The sequence below is a fragment of the Lissotriton vulgaris genome, chromosome 12, assembly GCF_964263255.1.
Source record: "Lissotriton vulgaris chromosome 12, aLisVul1.2, whole genome shotgun sequence".
Taxonomy (NCBI): Eukaryota; Metazoa; Chordata; class Amphibia; order Caudata; family Salamandridae; genus Lissotriton; species Lissotriton vulgaris.
The window spans coordinates 381,146,082-381,168,917 of NC_141700.1; the positions used below are offsets into that span (position 1 = coordinate 381,146,082).

General features: G+C 43.9%; 1 protein-coding gene across 1 annotated transcript in view; it reads left to right on the plus strand.

Moving 5' to 3' along the window:
* CHST8 (carbohydrate sulfotransferase 8) overlaps window positions 1-22,836 on the plus strand; it is a 1,204,570-nt gene that overhangs the window by 873,685 nt on the left and 308,049 nt on the right. The window lies entirely within an intron of this gene.

Genomic DNA, 22,836 nt, shown 5'->3' on the forward strand with positions numbered 1-22,836 from the left:
ATAAGCAGAAGGCTGACCCCCAGAGAGAAGAATTGGTCAGCTATTGAGAGGGAGGCCTTTGCTGTGGTTTGGGCCCTGAAGAAGCTGAGGCCATACTTGTTTGGCACTCACTTCAAGATTCAGACCGACCATAAGCCCCTCTTGTGGCTAAATCAGATGAAGGGTGAAAACCCCAAACTGCTTAGGTGGTCCATTTCCCTACAGGGGATGGACTTTACAGTGGAACATAGACCTGGTACTGATCATGGCAATGCCGATGGGCTCTCCAGATATTTCCACTTAGAACAAGAAGACTCACCTGGTCAAGGTTAGCTTATTGTCCCAAAGTTTGGGGGGGGGTCATGTAGGAGAGTAGGGTCTGCAATCCTATGATCACCCAGATTTTTTGCTTTTGTTTCACTGGTTTACGACTTTCTCTGGCTGTGGGCCTGCCAATCAGACCCACAGCCTGGCTGTTCTCTTTCTAAATTACGACATGTACCCTAGGTGCATTTACCAATTGGTACTGGGCCACCTTACCAGACCCTGTAACTCAGGGCATAGGTGTACCCAGGGCTGCCAGGGGCTGCAGCATGTATTATGCCACCCCTGGCTGGCCTCTTAAATTTGACACAACTGGCTGCATGACAGCTGGGGCAAAGTCGTGTAAACACGCTTTGCTGTAGGTGTAGTATACCTATACCTAACCCTAAAATGGACACACAGATTCCTATCAGTCACTCCTATGGCAGGCCTTGACAATCCTGAAGGCAGAGTGCTTGGAATCGTGTGAGATGGTGCTCTGGCATGAGCTGAGCCTGTCTGCAGCTTGCGGAACCAAGTCCCAATAGCTGTTCCATGATATCGCATACCATATACTCTTAAGTGCATTATAATCCTCGCGGTTAAATGCTAACTTTGGTATTGCTTTATCAAAACATGTCGAGTAAGGTGTCATACGAATTGGAATACTAACCCCTCGCCAATTCTGGCGACGGGGTTAGCATTCCACCCTTCTAGAGGGACACGACATGTATGTAACTGTGAACCCCGGTTAAAGTTAACTGAAGCCTCAGCTCCACAAAATGGATGCTGCCACCACAGACACGAGTCTGACCCCCTGCAGCTGGGAGTCCTTCCAGCGAGGGGAGCCTGGACAAAGGGTTTCCTGTCAGGGGCGGTGCTAGCACCGTCCCAGACATGGTTTTGTGTATCCTGGGTAGGCAGGGCTTTACAGGAAGGTGACTGCTGAGTGGCACCCCGGTGCTCACTACGCATAGGCCGGTCTGACCCAGTTCCAGGGGCACACCAGCCCCTGACCTGGGGAAGTCCGGCATGGCAGAGGGGTGTAACCACCCCCCTCCTAGTCCCACCCATAGGCAGGACCTAGTCACCGGGTGAGCCCCCTGTTTTAGTATAAAGATGGGAGCGGGCCCCCTGTTCAAATTAGATCATCTTTGGAATCAAGACACGACTTTCTTCGAAAGGACTTCACGATTTCTTCATCAAGATTCTCCCTTGTGGCTAAGGAGTAGTCACCCTGCATCCGCAGGCACCATCCTAAAGAACACTGCGGTCTGGTGCAAGTCCTTCATCACGAATCCGATGACCCAGCTCGACGAGACCCGGCTTCCCTGGCACCTCTGACCTCTACTCACCTCTACAGCCAAGCTGAGAACCGTGAGTGCGACGAGACCTCGAGGGACCGACGATCGCCAAGACTGCACGACATCTTTACTGCAAGCCCACCGTGTCCTCCACGGGTGAGTGCTTTGGGGTCCGAGAAGCCCCGACCCTGCGCAGCTCCAGCACCCAAGATCAGCCTCCCTGCATCTCCACGATCTGCGTGGGGCCCTTCTGCTGTTTGCTGTGCACCGCGTTGTGTGGCTACTAGCCGGCTGGCTTGTGGCCTTCTGAACGACGCCCGACAACATCACTGCTGCTGGTCTGGTTGCTCCAGACTGGCCCTTGCTTCCTTCTTGAAGAGAGGCACCCCGGACCCTCCTGGTCCACTCCAGACGCCATTTTAGGTCCACCGCGTGGGCTTGAATTTGCCAAGGCTTTGTTGCCCAATCCTGGGTCCAGCGACGCCGACAGCTTCTATCTTCGTGGGACAGCTCGATCCTCCTTCCTGGTCGCCGACAACGCCTCCTGGTCCGTGAGATCTCCGAGCCCAGCGTCACCCACACGCCTTGTCGAGGTGGCTACCATCCGGTGCCCTCCTGGTGCCCACTGACTACTGGCTAGTATTCTCAAACTTGGTCCCCTCTGCTTTCAGGTGTCATCTTCCATCGATCCAGGCTTGGATCCACCGAACTTTCTTCACTGGTCGCCTGCCAGCAACTTCTTTCTTCCAGGCTCCTGGTCCGTCAACGAGGATTCCCGACGTCTTTTGAGTCCTATGCAGCTGCAGCCCCTGGGCTAGGTAACTTCGGCATTTCGGTGCCCCAGCATAGCCTCACTATCCAAGGGTCAGAATCTACTTTCGTTTTCTCCCTACCAGGTCGGGTTCGCCCGAGAACACTAACTTTGCAATTTCTAGCTACCATAGACTTTGTCCCGCATCTCGCGTGAGAGTGCACACACTGCACCGAATCCCCTGGGTCTCCTAGAAGTAATCTAACGATTCTATAGTCAAGTCCTAGCGATTCCAAAGCCTATTAGTACTGTACTTACCTGCTAGTAATTTCGCATTCCACTTTTCAAGTATATGGTTTTCCGTGCCCCTCGGGCATTTGTATATACTGTGCTAACTTAAGTATTTTTGTAAGAGTTTTGGTTTGTGCTTAGTACCCTGTCCTCATAAAGAGTACAGGGCTGTTGTGATTCTTAATAAATAACTGTTTATTTTCATAACACTTGTGTGGTGTCCTTTCACTTGGTGTTCAAGGGGTATATGTGGTATAACAGCTGGCTTAACACGCCCTCTCGAGTCTTTAGCCTTAGACTGCTCGTATCCACGCTACTAGCATAGCTGGTCTATAAGGTTGACTTACAACCAATCATCAATAAGGGTTGCTGGACTGATACATAGTGTTCACTAGAATAGTGACCACTGCATATCAGGCCACCTTCTCACACATATGTCAAAGCCTTCTGATGAGTGACTTGTGGGAGACTGTATCAAAAACTGCTGAGAGGTCGAGGAGGATGGGTGTGAATGTTTTTCTTCAGTCGAGGATGCTTCTGATGTCATCGATGGTCGCAATGAGGGATGTCTCTGTAAGAACAGTTGATGTGAAAGCCCGATTTAGACCTGTCTAGAAGGTGATGGATTTTCAGGTGGTCTGGGAGTTGTATATTGATGGCTTTTTCAAAGGCTTTAGCTGCAAAAGGCAGGAGCGAGATGGGTCTGTAGCTGCTGAGCGTGTTGAGATTATCTATTGGTTTCTTCAAATGGCATTAACTTCTCAATTCCTCCTGCAAGACGGGAGGTGCCGGTGTTATGGAGTTGTTGATTTCCAGTTGCTTAGCTGCTGTTTGGCGATGAAGGAGCTGTCCGGCTGGTTGGGGGAGTTTGTATCGGTATGCTATTGGTAGAGTGTTGTAGATCTTGGCAATTTTCTGTTCGAGGAAGATTGAGAGTTTGTTGCAGAGTGCTTGAGATTGTATGAAGATGATGTTGTTGGTAGCTGCAGGATTGGAGAACTCTTTGACAATAGTAAAGAGTTCCTTGCCATTGTTGGAGCTGGTTTTGAGTCTGAGAGTTGGGGCTTTTTTCTTGCATCTCATATTTTTGTTGGTGGTAGAGGTTGAGGGTGGCTTTGTGTGTGGATCTTGCAGTGGTGTTATAGTTGAGTCTCAATTTTCTCTCAAGTTGTTTGCAGTGGTGCTTGGACTACCTGAGGCCGTTCGTGTACCAGCTAGATCATTTGTTGTTTTTCTAGGTTTTGTTTCTGGTGGGAGCAGTGGGGTTGGTGCAGTCAGTGAGCCAATTATTGAAGAGCTTTGTGTCAACGTTGAGGTTCCTGCTGTGGTTGGGTTGGTGTTCCTGGTATGGTCTTGATCCAGTTTTCTTTGGATATTTTGACCCAATGCCTTGATGGTGCTTTGGGGTTTTCTGGTGGGGTGGCTTGGTGAGCAGTTATCTTCACATGCATGATGTAGTGTTCGGACCTTGTGAGTAGGGTCATGTGAGTGCTGGTTGTACCGTCCTAACAACACGGGTACTCGCCATATCACCAAGCCACACACACACAGTAGTTGCACACGTCTTTATTCTACAACGTGTAGGTCAGAACTCAACATTCTAAGCCTGTCTTCAACTCATCCCTCGAACACTTACATCGCAGTCCTACGGTGTACAGTGGGAACCAAAAGAGTTCCAGCGTTTCCTTATTTACATGACCTCACATCTCCCACTTTGCTAAATAAAAAGTTGTAAGATTTCAAAATTTATAAATAACTATTAGATGACTAAATACACAAATATGTGAATAAATACATGGATGATCATAGATATACAGGCAATTCTAATTCTTCAATTAATCATGGTGGTGCCTGAAACACATTACCTGATGGGGTCACAGGAAACCGAGAACTGGCAGTCAAAGTGTCAGCGATGAGGTGGAATCATCAGTAGGCAGATAGTCATCAACAGTCTGTCTGGAACCACTCTCTACATCAATGTTTATGGAGTGATGGGCCGCATGTCAAAAGTGAGAGGAGTCTCTCGTAAGGGACTTCTCAGGGCGCTGGGCAGACATCATGTGTCCTTTGGTGTTAGTGATGATAAACGGTTCAGCCTTAAAAGGAGCATCAGACTTTTTTTCTGTGTTGTTCGACAAGCTCTCAATGTCCTCTTGTAAAGAAGATGTCTTTGACATGATCTCGTTTGTCAGCATATATTTTATTCCCTGCTTGCGACCAAAGTCCATAGTATGGATGTCTCCTTCATTCTTAGTTCTGAGGTTGGTCCATTGAGGAAGTTTGGTCGTCATGGCTCTTCCAAACATGAGAGAGGTAGGGCTTTCCCCTGTCTTTGAATGAGCGGTCGAATAGTAAGCTAGAACAGTGTTCAAAACAGCTTTGTGGTTGAGCTTCTCCAATGCAGCCTGCTGAACAGCTTCCTGTAGATTACTCATTAACCTTTCCACCAGGCCACTGGGCTGGGGCCAAAGAGAAGTGCTTTTCTGATGCTTTATATTGAGGTGATTTAGAAAGTCTTCAAATTCTCAACTATTAAAATGTGAGCCATTGTCAGACTTCAAGTTTGCATGTACACCCCATGCTGTTAAGATGACACCTAACTTTTGAATAACCTTTTCTTGTGTAGTGGATAAAAACCCTTCTACCAATCGAAAATGGGAGTATTCATCAAGAATGAGTAGAAGGGGGGGAGGAGCTAAGATGGCGGCGGAGACGGACGTCTAGTCTCCCGGCTCCCCGAGCCTTTGTTCCCCGCACAGCTATCCTGTCCACTATCCTGTAGTTGATTACCGGCGGGATGATGGCGAGAGTGCTCGGATGCTAGTGGCGCTCCTCCGGTGTCTCTACCTGCCGGCTACCCTGCGGTTTCATCGAGATGCCTGCCGACGCCTGCCCTGGCCCTGGAGCCGAGACCTGCGTCACAGCGCGCCGCCTGTGATTGCTGCAGCTGAGGTGGCCGATCGCGCTGGAGAGGAGCGGACATCCTGCAACCAGTGAGTGGATGCGTGGTCGCTTGCACTGGGCGCTTCAGCGGAGGTTAAATATTGGCCGGATGGACTTTCTCTTACCTCTCTCCGTCTGTGGGGCACTGGAGGTGAGCCGCGCTTTGTTCCTTCAGAGTCAGAGGGGTCCCGGCTGCCGGGACTCGATCCTTAGCTCGCCTCTGCCTGCGACGGACAAAAGGGATCTCCTCGCAGGGTGCCGTCTATGATCACGGGCCCATACCGATCCGGGGGGGTTGGCCACCGCAACATAGCGCTTAAACTCGCCTGATCACCTCTGCCACCCCCTGACGGCATTACTATGGCGGCTGGCTCCTCAGCAGAGATGGCGGACGGCGCCTCAGCTCCCGTCCGGAGTGCCCAGCACAGACCCGATCGGAATGCAGACCTGCCTGTTGCGCCCCGCACTACAGAGTTACTTGGAGACCACTCGACAGTCACCTGCGCTTCTGTCCTTGTCGCTCTGGCTCAACTGAGGGAAGAGTGGCGCGAGAGCTCGAGATTACTGGAAGAGAAACTGGACGGATTCCCCACCAGAGTGGGATACACTTTGCCAGTCCGCTCTCCTCGCTGTGCTGATCGGCCTCGGCTGAATTCGGTCAGTGAAACATTGTTGCCGAGTGACTGTGTGAAGGAACATCTTTCAGGCGGTGATACTACGTGTGAGTCGAGCTCTGACTACCCCAGTGCTGCTACAGTGTCTCTCTCTCCGATGCAGCTCCTTACCTCGCCTTTGTCCCAACAACTGACTATCCTGTCTGACTGCGCCTGCCCCGTGGAGACACTTATAACTTCTATTTGGCACTGTAATATTACTTTGAAACTACAGCTCCTTTTGGTTGTTGGCTCTGTTTGGGACTGGCGACGTCCATCTTGTCTCTGGACATCTCTTCTTTGCCAAGTGCGGCCATTTTGCCTCTTTGTTCTCACTGGGGCGGGCCTTCTTGTTCTCCCCGAAGGTACTGGCTTTTCACGGAGGGTGGATATGGCGGGACCTCCAAGATCGGGCCAGGGCTAGGTGGTTTCTTTAGTGGAGTAGACGCACCGGTGGGTGGGGACTTGGTAGGGACTGATTTTTTGTTTGCTTTGTTATTGCACTGGAAATGACTCTCCCCAATTGCAATATTGTTTGCTATTCTCAACGTGCCGATAATGCTAGGGGTAGAGGATGTTAATGTGGCCGGAGGTGACCGGGAGTATGTGGAATGGACCTCCTCCCGATTGGTTTTTCTGGGAGTTATAGATAGGAATGCCTTTCTTGCTCCCTATATTTAAAGGTTATAATTCTTCTTTCCTTTCTCTTCTATCTTCTTCCTATATTTCGGGTTTACTGGGCGACAGACACACTGCTGGGGGGGGGGGGGGTAGGCCGTAGCCTCTGCATGCGTGTAGGGTGGGGGACTGGGGGATGGGATTTTAGTTTCCGGATTTCATTTCTATGGTGCCTTGAAATTTTTCTTTGTTATGTTTCTCTTTCTTTATTCTATCTTCGGTCCGCGTTCGCTGCAGCTGTGGGTTGGGTGGCGGGTGGTCACTGATATGATGTTAGACGCATAACTCCTGTTACATAAATTTCGTGCTGCCGTGTGGACTTGACTTTGGGTAACTTGACTAAGTGGTAACTTTTCTGCTACGGCTGCTTCACGCTTGCACGGACTCCTTATCTTAGCCTTTTATTTGTATAAAATTTAAAATGTCGTTTAATAGCTGCAACTAAAATGTAAAACAAACCTTCATTATTCCTGAGACACGGTACCACACGTTTTTATAGTTCAACTTTGCATGCCAGTATGTCGTACTAAGGTGCTACTGTGTCACCGTAATACTTGCCTCACTGCTACAAACGTATTCGTGGCCGGCCAGTTGGTTGTGGGCCCGTATTTGTACTTTGCCAAATGCACAATAAAGGTTTACAAAAATGTAAAAAAAAGAATGAGAAGATGAAGTTCATTCTCAGAAGGACCAAAGAAATCAATAGCAATTCCCTCCCATTTCTGACATATTCAAAGGGTGCTGAATGACTTGAGATGAAAGACAGTGTATGTATGCAAGTCTTTAATTATTTGTTTACCCTTTCATCGAAATATAGAAACCAAACTCAGTCATGGAGACTCCTCTTGGTGGCAATTATTCCCCGATGTCCCTTATGGGCTATATCGATCACTTGTTGTCGTAGACTCTCGGGAATCACAATTTCTGTACCTTGCAGAATGAGGCATTCTTGAGTCATTGAAAGTTCATCTCTTACATTTTTGAACTTCAATTACTCTGTCACTAGTGAGAGGTCTAGATTACTAGTTCCACAAGGGATGACAAATAATGCCTTTTAACTTTAACATGTCAATAACTTGGCTCATTGCAGTAAAAAAAAATTCTAAAGATATAGCATTTGATATTCCTGATTTTACAATAAAAGTGACGTAGGCCTCCGTTGTCTTAGATGAGGTACCAGGACACTGCAATGGCACTGTTAAAAAATAATCAACAGGATTATGATCTTTCCTTGAACGATGTAAAATTGTATAGTTGTGCTTTTGCAAGTTCAAACCCCAATGTTCAACTTGAGGAAGCATTTTTGCTATGGAATTACTGAACACCATTAACAGTGCTTGATGTTCAGTCACTATTGGGAAAGGCTTTCGGCACAAGAACACATGGAAATATTCACAAGCCCATACCACTGCCAAACTTTCTTTCTCAGGTTGCGAGTAAGCCTCTTCTGTGTGTGACAGGTGTTTGCTGGTATATGCCACAATAGGTCACTGAGCATTTGGCTGTCTGCTGCTGTGTGAGGATTTTGCATAACCCGACAGGGCTAGCACCAACTACAAACTCTGTATGAAGTTTGGGATCAAAATAAGCCATTTCAGTGGCAATCTCATAGGTTGGTTAGATTTTTTTTGGAAAGCTCTTCTCACATTCACATGACTAGTGAACAGACACCTTTTTCGTAAATTCTCGTAACGGGGCACTGAGTGTAGCAAAGCCTGGTATATATATCTAGAACAGTAACTGGCCTTTTCAGGAAGTGCTCTTAACATAAACATTTTCTGTGGGGGACTGGCAGAAGACACCACTTGCACTTTAGCTGGATCAGACTTCAACCCCCCATCAGAAAATACATGGCCATGGAATTACAAGCTTGTCTTGTGGAATTCACACTTGCATCGTTCAGCAAACAAGATACTTGTATAAAGCTCTGTCATACTCTTTCTGTGTGGCTCCAAAAGCTAATATGTCATGGCTATAGTCAAATGCATTTCCTGCAGGCTGTAAGGCATGTCGAATTAAGTCTTGGAAAAGTCCTGCAGCAGAGAATACACCAAAACAGACCAATATGCGTGGAAAAGTTTGTAATGAACCTGGATTTTTCTTCAAGCTCCAATCGGTGATATCCTTTATTTAAGTCGAGTTGAGAGAAGAACTTCGTACCATTCAGTTGAGTTATATCAGCAATGTGAGGACCTGGATGTCTCTCTTGCTCAATCGCTTTGTTGGCCTGAGACATGTTAACACATATGCAGAGAGCTCTTTCACTGTCTCTTTTAGGCACTACTACAATGAGAAAAACCAACGGACCAACGGAGCAATGGACCAACAGAGCATTCAATTATATCATGTTTCTGCAATTAATTAAGTTCCTTTTTAACACCTGGTTGCAAGTAAAACCCTATTCGTCTGTGTCTGTGCAACAGGGCGAACATCCTCATTTAGATATAACTTTACTTTCATTGTGTTGCGCTTTATAACCTGTGTAATAATGAAAGAAATTGACTCACAATTCCATGATGAGCATTCATATTATAGTTCATTGATATCAGTCCCATATCAACAGCAGTTTTATAACTCAGCAAACAGGCACTTGTGGCTGTTCCTTGAAGTACATGAATAGGTGCTTGTCCCACAGTTTTCGTATGTTTCATTGATGCTACAAACAAACCTTGAATCTTTAAGGGCATTGACGCAGCCCACGTGACTTTGTAAATTGGGTGGAACAGAGATAATTCTTGATACTTCTCCTCAGGCGTGATATTTATTGATGCACCAGTGTCAATTATGAATGGTATCAAACATCCATTTTTCTTTAGAGTGATCTTCGGACAGTGCTTGAATGTTTGTGGTGCCTTTTCATGTCTATATTTTCCTCACATCCGACTAGTGCCACAGGTGACAAAAAGAACAAATGTGACAAAAAGAACAATACCTGCAAAGGAAATTAGATACATTTGAAGATTTCGGTAGGGGTAAAACACTAGTGGGGAATATGAATAGAACTAGGGTTGCTTTGCTTTGTGAAGACTAAAAGTAAACTTAATTGGCTCCTTTGCTCTGAGAAACTTGAATTATTTAACTAATATATGAATCTTGGAGTCTGGTTTGAGAGGTCCTTGAAATGGAAAACACACTTAGAGGCACTGAAGACCAGGGCTATGGCCTCTGGGAGTGGCTTGAAAGAATCCAACAAGGACTTCGGAGAAATGACAAATGTCGCACAGAAAGATATGAAAGTGTGTTGCTCCAGCAGAACTTACAAATTGAAATCTCAGAGTGAGTTAAAAGCGCTAGGCAAAGACCTGTTCCATGAATGTGACTATCATTATTTAAGCGGGAAAAAAGCTGTACAATTTATGTTAAACTCATGGTGAAATAAAGTGAGTTGTCCGTAAGTGGATAACTTACCAAATCAGCTGCTAAGAAGATAATTATTACAAGTAAGAATTGGACTCAGCCCCTATAAGAAAAGTGATATGGTAAAAGCAAGAATTAATCATACAGGAGGATATTTGTACTTGTGGTTTGAACACTAAATGTGATATGCTACACATTCTGTTGTACTGCTTAAAGATCTAACAGCGAAGACAGTTTTTATGCCCAATATTTTTTAAATATTTTATTATGACCCGTGGGCATGCTGCAGAACTTTTAACTGACATACGCTTTTTGGACATAGCATGTGCCATTGGGAGATTCATGAGTGCAGTCAGAATTGTGATTATTGAGTTTTAGTATTTATGATGTTTTATGTATTTTCTGGGACCATATTAGATATTTCCTTTGTAAGAATATTATAAATGGGTAGGTGTTTTTATAAGTTTTATCAGATAAATGTGATCGCTATTTATGCATTTGTTTCCTTCCTTTAAAAAACATGTTCAGATGGTATGTTATAGTACAATGGACCTAAGTTGGTGTATTGTTTAAAGGCCAATAGTCTAAATAAACTTTTTTTTTTAATTGAATTGAGACCCACATGTGCATGCCTCTCTGAAGTAAACATCAACATTGAACAATTGTCATTGCCCCTTTCAATAAAAACTGATACTGAGGGGCTCTTTGTCAATGATTTAGATGATGATCAACTACGCTTGGTGTCGATTTGCTTCAGTTGGTGTGACAGCTTTCCCTTGTGCAAGCACTTCGAACATCGCAAAGGTAGCATTTAGTCAGCCATTTTGTCTTCATGCTGTGATGCACTTACTTTTCTCTTAACTTTGCAAGTCGTCATAAAATCGTTTGTTTTTCCACAACTGATGCATATTTGTCCACTGCAGGACATTTGCCTTTGTGTGGAAAGGACAGTCCACATCTTTAAAATGCTCTCTTCCCATGTGGGGACATCACCCTATGTCCCTCAGCCTCATACTTTGGTTTACTCTCAATGGTCTTGGCTGATGAACCTAAGGTGCCTCCCAGACTCCATGTCTGTCACTTGACAATCAGCGCACTCTTCAGCACGAGCAGCCTTGATGGCTTGTTCTGATCTCAGAGTTTCCTTCAGCATTCGCCGTTGGAAGAATTTGGACAGACATCCATTGATTCCTCTGAGGTGGGTAGCTTCCTCATCATTAAACTCATTGAATCTACAGTACTTCACCAGAACATCAAGTCTCTCAACAAACTCATTGATGGTTTCACCTGGTATCTGGCATTCTTGACTGAATAAGTATCTTTCATAATCCACATCTGGCAGTGGATTACATTTAACATTCAAAGCTGTTTTAATTTGATCATACATCACCAACTTCTTGTAGTATCCTTTTCGTGGCTTCTTTCACTCCTTCACCAGCTATTTTCTTTAGATACTTTGACCTTTTTGTGATCCTATTACTCTATTGCATCTATGAAATCTTCAAAAGTCTCTATCCTTGCAGTCCTTCTAATGCCAATATTGTGTTTCTTGGCAGTATCAAATGCAGATGGCTGTTTTCAGAAAGCAGCAGACTTGTATACCTTGGTGGACAGTAGTTGTCTCTCAGGATCTTCTTGTGAAACTTGATTAGGCAGAGCTGCTCTAGCACCTTGTGTTGCGCTGGCTTCGTGTCAGCCTTAATGACTTTTAGAGCTTTGATCTTGCCCTGGCTCTCCATTGGAGCTTTTTTATCTGATGGCAGTCTGTGAGGTTGTTCTGGGCCCCTATGTGGTAGCGTTGGGGTTGGAACGCTTCTTCGGGGTAATCGTTCCACAAGTGCAACCCCTTACCCTCTTTCTTGGGTCAGTCCACAGCATGTTGTGGAATGATGATTCATTAAAGTTTTCCGTACGTAGATAAACTTTGCATACTACTAGTCCAAGAAAGTAGATAACATTATTATATTTTGTGAGCTTTGTGCTTGAATGTTTCTTCAGAAACACCTGGTTAATCTCTGCTTTGTAACACATTCATCTCAATTTAATTTGTACTAAACTATTATTATGCACTGCTTTCATAACCTGGTTGCATCTGCTTTTAGCATTCTTACTTCGTTTAGCGTATGGCATTCATTTGCGTATTGAGCAGTACTTTTTATTTACAGCAGTTTCATTCAGTTCTTGGCCATTAACATGTAGACTTTCTGTATCTTCAAGCGTTTACACATGCTGGCGTTACACAGAGGCTCCACTAATGCCAGTGCTGATTCTGTTTATTTATTTATTTATTTATTTATTTTTGTGATTTTTAAAGCGCAGCAATTACCCGTGGGTGTCTCGGCGCTGGGAGCTAGGTCTATTACCAGTGTTTCAGAGAACAGATGCAGAGCTCTATATCTGAAGTTGCTAGTTAGTTTATTGAGAAAACAGCCATGTTTTAAGTAGCTTTCTAAAAATAAGCAGTGTGGGGCTAGATTTAATGTTAAGAGGAAGAGAATTCCACAATCTTGCTGCTGCAATGCCAAAACGTCTATCACCCCAATTGACTTTCCTTGCTCTAGAGATTTGAAGCAGGTGGGCGGTGTTGGAACGAAGCGTTCTGGGGGTTGGTAGAGACTTAAGGGAATTTCTAAGAAATTTGGGTCCCATGTTGTTTATTGCCTTGTAAACAATACACAAGGACTTAAACTTAATGCGGCTCCTCACCGGGAGCCAATGCAATTGAGCTAATTGTGTTGAGACAGAGGTAAATTTTGGGATACCAAGTAGAACTCTGGCGGAGGCGTTCTGAATCATTTGCAGTTTTGAGATTACTTTTTCCTGAGCGTTGAGGAAAAGGGCATTGCAATAATCAGTGCGAGAAAACACTAGGGTTGAAATGAGAGTTTTGCCAGCGGTAGTAGGTAGGTATGGCAAAAGCTTCTTAATTTTTCGCAAGATGTTGAATGACGAAGAAACTACAGAATTTGTCATGTGCTTATCTAGGTTCCTGATCGATACTGTGACCTTATGCCCCTATTCGGCTATAAATCCATTTATTCCCTATATTGGCATAACCGTTCAAGTGCGATTTTCTGTAAAGTCATCTCTGGCCTCACACGAGCAGAGCCACAGAGCCACATTCCAGCATGACTCTCTGCTACTTCCTTTGCGACCAATTAGTGCAATGACAGAGCAGCAGTCACTATCTGATATTCCTAGATAACACTCCGAGTTCTTCAACAAGATAAAAACTTAGCAAAGCTGGAAATCCCCGCTTGCTATGTTTTGATTAGTAATGGAACTCTAATGAGCAACTGATAACTATCACTTCCTAGTGACATCTTTAATTGACGTCTTATGTCCAGCAAACTTGCGTCAAACCCGGCACCTGTCAGGTATAAATATTACCAACGTTGCCTTAAGCAATGAGCGAACATGTTGCTGATGCCAGCTGCCTGCATGACCCCGTGTTGGTAAAAACTAGCACTCTGTCGCTGCAGCCTGCTATCCTGTGGTGGTGAAGCTACTGATTACCATTATCGCCGCTACAGCGCGACCTATGGTGCAGTATGCTTGAGGAGCCGTGCAGCCGTCCTCTGCGAAGACATCCAGCCCAGCTGCCCGCGGACGCTGTCACCCCTCCTTCCTCCAGACGCGCTGAGAGAAGCCGCTGCCTTTCTCGTGCAGAGAAATCCAGTCCCGGCGCTTCCAGTTTACCCTCGCAGGTGACTGGGATATCGAGAGAGACCCCTGAAGGAGATACCAATCCTCCATCATTCTATTCAGAGGTATGGTGTTGACTAAACCCTTAGACGAGAATTCTTGAAACAAACCTGGGCAAAACCAACTTAACTTAAGCTACTTACTTACTCCCCTTCTCACGTGTTAGGCTTAGGTCAGGCACACTGGGGTAGGCTTAGTTAGAAGCACCAGTTGAGTATGTTAGCCTAATGTATATATGACTGTATATATGTTTTATTACTTTTAAACCATTGTATGGCTAAGAAACCATATCAATGCTTTTACAGTTCTATTTCGCTATTCTTATCTTACTGTACGTACTTTTTATAATAACAGTTATTGCAATTGTGGCAATACATTTCTCTTGTATGAGAAGAAAGACTGTTCAATAAATGTTAACCTTTATTGATACACGCCCGTCTCTCTATTCTCTACATACTGTGAAAGTAAACTGCACTAGACTGACTGAGTGAAATCTATGTCTATTGTTTCACACGACCCTAGAGATCGACTCTTGATCTGAGGAGCAAAGTTGTCATGTTGCACGGTTGTTGGAAAGCTGAATCCCTTCTTGTCTGTGCCAAGGAAGCTGATCACTTCCTATGCAGAGAAGAAAGTTTCCAGTGACCTCTGAGCTAGTTGGTAACACAACCCAATTAAGTTTAGCATAGTCAGTGGAGGCCTGGAATATAAGCAGTTCCACGTCGATACTACTGTTTATGTTATTCCAATGCGCAGGGCCTAGTGGGAAACTAGGAACTACACTACATGGCGCCCTAACGTTTGGTAAGGCGATAAACTAACGCAAGACTTGTAGAGTAACTCAGTCGTGCATATTTCACACCCCTTTCTCCCGTAAATACTCCAATAGACGTCTGGAGTGGGTGAAAGGTTAAAATCCGCCCGACCTTAGTAGGAAGAGATTCCTATGTAAAGCTCTGGGTAATTCAACGTTGAAGGATACAGTGTTCCAAAATATTGTGCATCTAATCTTTGTCTCCTTGGAGACCTACTCTGCAAACCTCGCATTTTTACAATGCCAGAAAACGGAACCTCTGGGGCCGCAGCAGATGCGACTCAGCAAGGTCCCGAATACACAGTCCCGGTCCACTTAAGAAGATCTATAACTTTAAAACTTATAGAAAACGGACTGCCACCTCAAGGTGGTACAGTAATTTTCGTGATAGAGGCTCACGAGTATCGGCAGACAGAGGTATTCTATTCATGGATAAACTTTCCAGCGGTAAACGCTATAACACAAGAGTTTCACTATTACAAAATAGAGGAACCTCCGGAAGAATACGCTCCTTTCGAGGAGGTTGAAATTCCACTTAAATTTCAAGAGCACCTGCTCTGGTTTAATGGCGCCCTAAAACACAATGATCACATAACCAGGCTCGGTCCACTAGGTAGACCAGGAGCCACGTGGCCGGTTCTAGCCAGCTACACACCACATCCTGACATTGTAAAAATGTCTAGAGAGGAGCTGTTAGTACAGCTAAACACATTAATAAAAATACATAGGCAATTAGTCCAATATGTAATACGGACTGCTACAGTCCAGCCAGCTGTTAATACACCACAGCTGACCCCTCATCAGGGGAACACAAATAAAATTACACCACAGAACATACAGTCATGTCTTGGTAAAACACCCGTAAAACGGGAACAAATTCCTTTCTGGTTAGCCCAGAAAATCACTCAAATAGAGGCAGTATTTCCTGATACTACCCCTATTGAGAAACACAGAATCTTGACCATCTGCCTTCCTATGGGAATCGCACCACACGTGGAGGACTGTGACACTTGGGGTACAGTCTTTGCTTCCATTTACACAAAAACACACGGTGTTCCGTCTATGGCGGTAATACCAGACGTGCTAAAACAGATTCAAAATGAATTCGGTCCAGAACCAGCTTTAAATCTAGGTATGAAATTACTGAAAGACTTCAAGCAGGTCACGGCTATATTATTAGCCAATGTAAAGGGAGAAGCAGCATCTGTGGCGATTCGCCAGAAGTTGAGGGAAACAGATATAAAAGATCCTGTTGAGCTTGCCAAAATCATAGAAAAATGCTATGAAGAATTAGGTAGAGACAGCTTGGGTGGGAAACCAGTTAAGCCCCAACTGCTCGAAAATCCAGAAAAATTATTTATTAAAAATAATTTAAACACTCCTAACAAGAGCTGGGATGGAAATAAACAATCCACTCCCAAGGAAAAGGTTTTCCAGTCCAGAGGAAGGTCTCCTCGACGGAGGGAGAGAACTCCGACTCGAGAACGCCAGTCTCCCCAGAGGGAGCCCTCTGAGAAAAGATATAACCTTAGAAATAGGGATAATATAAAAAAACCTGATAGATATCAAAGTATTGATACACGTCCCTCTCGATCTTTTCCACAGAATTCGGAAAGAAGAGGACGGTCAGACCCAGGAGAGCACACCAAGTCCAAAGACAAGGAACCTGCTCAAAATAAGAAATCTCAATTTCAGAAAAAGAAGGTAGCCAGTATTAGAGTAATCAACCATGCCGAGAATACTGAGGACACAGTTGAAAAACGGGGAGTGGGCATTGACAATGTTGGACAGTGCAGCAGAAATCAGTATAGCGCGCAAGATCTTGATGAGTCATCTGGAGACAGTGGACACGAATGAATACATTCAGGTTGAAACTGCCGACGCCAGACTTAGCGAGCCCCATAAAATATACGAAATAACATTACGTATAGAGGGTGATAAGACTAGGAAAATTAAGGGTCTATTTTGGGATAAGCTCTCAAAAGGCTATGATATTCTGTTAGCTGAAAAAGATTGGCCCCCGGAGTTTGTCAGGGAGTGCCCTCGTGGCGAAGAAGTGATTATGCCTGCCTTCTCGAATCACATACCGATTCACAAAAAATACACATATGCAAGGAAATGGGCTGTAGCCCAGGCACCTGCATTGTATAAAAATCATGTAGGATGGGATGAGGATTCTACACCTCACAAAATCCAACTAAAAAGTGAACCAACTGCCCAACGGCAGTATCCCATAAAACAAGAAGCTAAAAAACAGGTCAGGGAGATCTTAGATCAACTTGAGTACCAGGGGGTGATTGAAACATGCACCTCTCAAATGAACAATCCTTTGTTTCCTGTCTCCAAGCCAGACAATTCATATCGTCTAGTTTTGGACTACAGACACCTTAATACATGTTGCAAAACTTTTGCAGTACAAAACTCGCATAGTGCAGCCCTAATGAATAACATAGTTAGGAAAAAATACAAAACGACATTAGACATTTCTAATGGTTTCTTTTGTCAAAACATTGCACCAGAAAGCAGATACTTGACCGCTTTCTCCGCATTTGGGTCACAGAAAAAATTCTGTCGACTCCCACAGGGGTTCAAGAACAGCCCAGGACTATTCTCAGCTAGGGTAACAGAGTTACTACAAATCTATGATGATGAAGCATTGTCTTACGTAGATGATATTTATCTCACAGACGACGACTTGGATACTCACTTAAAAAGAGTGAACACCATTATACTTGGGTTCGCAGCAGAGGGTTACAAATTCAACTTTAAAAAGTCCCGAATTGCCCATCTGACAGTACTATTTTTAGGGTACGAATTATCAAGTGAAGGGAAAAGCCTAGCGGACAACTTCTTAGAGAAGTGCGCTGTACTCCAAGCTCCAAAAACGCTGAAGAATTTACAATCAATACTAGGTTTTCTGAATTTCGGAAGAACTTACATTCTAAATTACGCAGAAAGGGTTAAACCTCTCTACGAACTAATTAAACCTGATTTAAAACAAATCAATTGGACTCAAAAACACACAGAAATTTTGAGATCACTGCAAACAGACATGTTAGCAAAAACAAAATTAGATACACGTGACAACACGATCGATCTTGTAATCCGAGTCATCCCAGGAAGATGCGGATTCACGTACCTAACCTCTAATGAGGGAGAAAAGGTACCAATTTCAATTAAATCTCACTTGTACACACAAGCAGAAAAAACATTCAGTCGCACAGAAAGAACTGTGAACGCAGTGCAAATCGCATTAGCAAATGAACGAGAACTAGCACACGGCAAACGGATTAATATCCTTACAGCGGAATCCGCCTTCGAGGCGCTATTCAGCCCAGTAAACCTGCCTACAGTGTCACTGGATCCAAAATGGATACAGTGCATAGATTCTCTAGGAGCGGAAGACGTGAAATACTATTTCGCCCCGCAATACGAAGAACTGAATGATTTAGAATATGAAGAAGAATATCCTCTGCCAATCGAAATCCTGCCTCTCCCACAATACGCATGTATAATCTATACAGATAGCTTTGTACAGCATTTCAACGTAGAGAGAAAATCCTACGATGCAGCATGTGCGATTATTAAAGGTCGTTGGCTGTGCGGTAAATTCAGACCGAAAGTAACAAAAACTGAATCAGTAAAGTACTGTTCGGTTCAAAGAACTGAAATCAGATCTTTAAAGATGGCGCTCGAAAATGCAGAACGCGAATTCCCCACACTTATCGTGTGCGATTCTCATTTTTGCGTCAATTCTTACAACAACAAACTGCAGAGTTGGATCGAAAACGACTACAAAGATGACACAGGTGCCACAATAAAGCATAAAAAGCTCTGGAACGAGGTAGCTCTTTTACACAAAGAACTACAAAAGACTCACGTGATTCACGCACAGAGTCTTCAGCGTGATGGCGTTCACGTTGCAGGGAATTCATTGGCTAATACAGCCACCGCGGAAGCAACTAAACCGGCTTCCGTAGCCACAAAAAAGCGTACAGATAAGTACATAGACGGGGAAACCATGCTAGCAGTAAAAACGACCGTAAAAGGCGACTGTGCAGCACTACCCGTAAACTATCCACTCAATTATGCATACATAATCGATGCAAACTCCGTTCCTTTTGCTCGAATCCCTGGAGTGGGGGATAGAGTAATTCCAAACAGGAGCAGGAGGGGCTTCCTATTACTGGAAGCACACATGGGGTTGGGTCTGAAACACCAAACAATCAAAGCCTCTCTGAAAAAATTGCAATCAGAGTACTGGTGGCCAGGAATGAGTATAGATATTCAATGTTTTGCTCAAAATTGTGAAAACTGCAACAGAGATCGCAGTAATGAACAGGCCAGTGTAGTTTCAGGATCCCTGCTAGACAGCATAAGGCGGTCTATCTGCGCAATCAAAGAAGAGAAGCGCGTCCCAGTGTACAAAGTTTAAGACGAAATGCACTTAAAACAATGAGGCCTCCAGCACTCGGCTGACGCTAGAACGGTTATAAAAGATTAGCGAGTCCATATCGGCACAAACGCAATTACCACGTTCCATTCTGACCAGGGTCCTGCTTTCAGCTCTCGAGCCTATAAGGAGGCCATGGCTAGCATGGGAATTGGGTTGTGGTATTCTTGTCCGTCGCACAAGTGTGATAGAAAGAAAAAACCGGGACATAAAGCAATCTATAACAGCGAAGGTATTAGGTTCAGGCGCTGGGTGGGTCAAACATTTAATAAGTGTCCAGACTAGTCTTAACAACATGCCAAGAAATTCTCTAAAAGGTTTCAGCCCATACGAACTATTGTTCGGAATTAGAATGAACGTTCAGGACCTCGATAGTCAGATGTCAGTGGTACAAGAAGAAACAAAGCAGTTTGAAGTAAAAGACCGTTTGGCTGTTTTACAGGAACTGAATGAAACAAGAAAATCATTAAGCAACATAAAGTTAAAGCAACAGCCAAATACCACTGACGAGGCACCACCCGCAACAGCCCCAGCAAGGCCTGTCTGGATTCCAAAGATTGGGGATCTAGTCAGAGAAAAGATCGCGGTTAAGAAGGAATTTGGGCCTTCTTACAGAAAAGCAGTACCTGTCTTAGCAGTCACCGGAACAAGATCAGTTGTGCTACCGCCCCTTGCTGGTAAAAAGGAGAACAGAGTCGTGTCCATCGACCTGGTAAAACCACAAGCATGTGGCCTATAATCAACAGTAGGCCCAGTGGACTCCCAAGAAACAACAGAATACCCAAACTTGCAACAATCCAAGAGGTTCAAACTGAAAGACTAATCACATTCGATCAGCCTGCAGTGTACAATGAAGGACTATGCAATAATGCCATGGAACTCGTGCCTCTTGAAACACAGATTGAAACAGTTCGTCAAGAAACAACACCAGTCTACAATAATGTGGCATCAGAAAGTGCTACCGAGAGACAGATTGAAAGAACAATCCCATCAATTGACAGAACTGCCTCTGGTTATTTCGTCAACTTCGACAACTTCTCTGAAGATGAAAATGAGCCCGAAGTGATGCCAGAAACAAAAAAGTCTTTTAAAGAAAAAGCAACGGAACTCTTTCATCAACTGAAGGAAATCTACCTAATTTCCCCTTGGCTAGAGTTCTGGTTCGGTCTAGGTGTATTTTTCCTCCTGCTTTGGCTCATCATGGTACTGTGTTTGGGAAAATTCATTGAAGGAAAATATATTACAATGGACACAGCAAGTCAGAAAATCAACCTAGTCCTGAAACCACACAGATCATCCCATGTGAAGAAAAGAGAACTGTCGACAGTAAATGTCACAGCAATTCCAATACCTGGTGGGGTAGTATGGGAGAAAACAGACTATGAGATCTATGGTCCGGTCGAAATCCTGAAGTATCCTCATCAACTAAAGGTTTCCTTAAGTGACTTTGTTACACCTAGTACATTCTCTGATGATTGGGACTTTAACAGTATTAATGACATGATGTCTGATTTAGTAATGTCAGCTAGATTCACAGATCATGATTATTTACAAGGTTCATCTAGTTATGAGCAGTTATTCTGTTATACCCACTATGGGGATCATTACTTGCATAAATCTGCACAGCCTAGAAATGTTTTTATGTATAATCAATGGGAACATTGTTCTACACCACCTAAAAGCAGTTCTAAAGCATTTTTTGAGAAATTCAAATATTTTTCAGGGTTTAACACCAGTGATGCAGAAACGTTTTATTATAAACTGTTAGATAAAACAGGCATGAAAACAATGCTGACAAATTCTAAATTGATATATTCAGAAGCATTTTATGACAAAATGATGACATTTGGTTTTGATTATTGGAAAAATAATATTGAAACAAAATCAATTTGGGGTACAAAAGATTGGCAGGTGCAAGGCATAGAAGCACTGTTTAGAACCTGCATGATACCAGAACAAATGTTATTTTTAAATGACACTGTACACCAAACATCTTGTCTTGGCCTAGCTAAGAACAAAGAAATGAAAACACCGTCTATACCAAAGCCAATAGCTGAGAATACAACTGCAGATAATGAGTTAGACGTGTCACACATTTTACATTTCAACAGAACACATCCGGATTGGAAAAAGTGGTTAATCTGGCCTACAGACACAAATAGCTGTCAAGATAGATTCCTGAACAAAACACAGGGTTTAAAAATGACCAGATTAGACCCTAGATATTCCCAGAGACAACATCCAGGAATTATAACCACATACAGTGTAGGTAAACTCTGCCTAGAATGGCTAACTTCATCCACACTGGCTGAAATTAAGCAACACTTGTCTTTGTTAAAAGATGGTGCTGATTTGCGCGATTTCATTCTTGGACCACGCAAACAGCGTCAAAAGCGTTTCATAGCGACCAGTATCTATGCTGCTTACAACGAGGCTTGGAAAGTAAAGCAAATTGAAACTGCTGAAAAGATACGAGAAATTGATCGTATTAATTTGGAAAAATCACTTTCTGTGGTAGACAATGGGTTAATGACTCTGTCTTCCAGAATATATTCTTTGGACAATATTGTATCCTCTGCCTTTGATGTGATAGACAGAGATTTGCTAATGTTACAACATGGCCAGTCTCAATTACGCTCTATTATAGAACTAGGCTGGACGCTGCAAAATCTTCGTTCAGGCTATGTGCCTTGGCGTCTGATAAACACAACGTCATTATTTTCCATTTTTAACCTTACTGATAAACAGATCAGTTTGGCACAGAAAGGAGCAGACTATACAATCTTGAGCATCGAGAAACTCGAGCGATTACCATTGTCAATGTCAGAGAGCCCTGTCATTGAATGGATAATACACGGAATTATCACAATTCCGATAACAACTTTCCGCTTTAAAAAATGCCTTGAATACATACCTGCTGGCCGGTATGAACAATTGGGTAAGGGATATGTTAAATCCGAATGGAAATTACCATACACTCATTCTTGCTATAGTGACAGCGACAAAAATGTATTTCTTAGTGGTGACAACTGTAAACACTCACTAAGCGGTATACTTTTGTGTCAGGGTATTAATTTACACGGAGCATGTGATGGCAATTCAAACAACCTTTCATGCCACCAGCTAGTCACACCTGCAACTCAGATAGAGCCCTTCTTTATGCAACTCGCAAACGGGAGTTACATTCTAAGAACGGATCACAGGTGCTGTGGCCTCGCGCCCGGACTAAGTTATCTAGTAGAAGTAACGTCCATGGTCAAATGTTGTATGCAAGCATTGTTCCCGAGCGGGCCTCCAGACACAGTGACTCCCCTCTGGCCTCGTCTGAATCTCTATTCTATACGAATTGATACATTAAGCAAAATGAAATCTGTGCTTTTACAGACAACAGTGCCTATAACGTCATCTAAAGAGACGTATGATCTTCTAGTCGCAAGGACGGCTACTGAGGTCCATGACCTTTTATCAACAAATTGCCCCGTGCATTTCGTACAAATGCTCGACCAACTCCTTAACATGTCTAGTGCTACAAGCATCCCAGGCATATTTAAGACAGTCTTTACGGGACTGCTAACACCCTTCCAGGCAATTTTGGGAATCTTTCC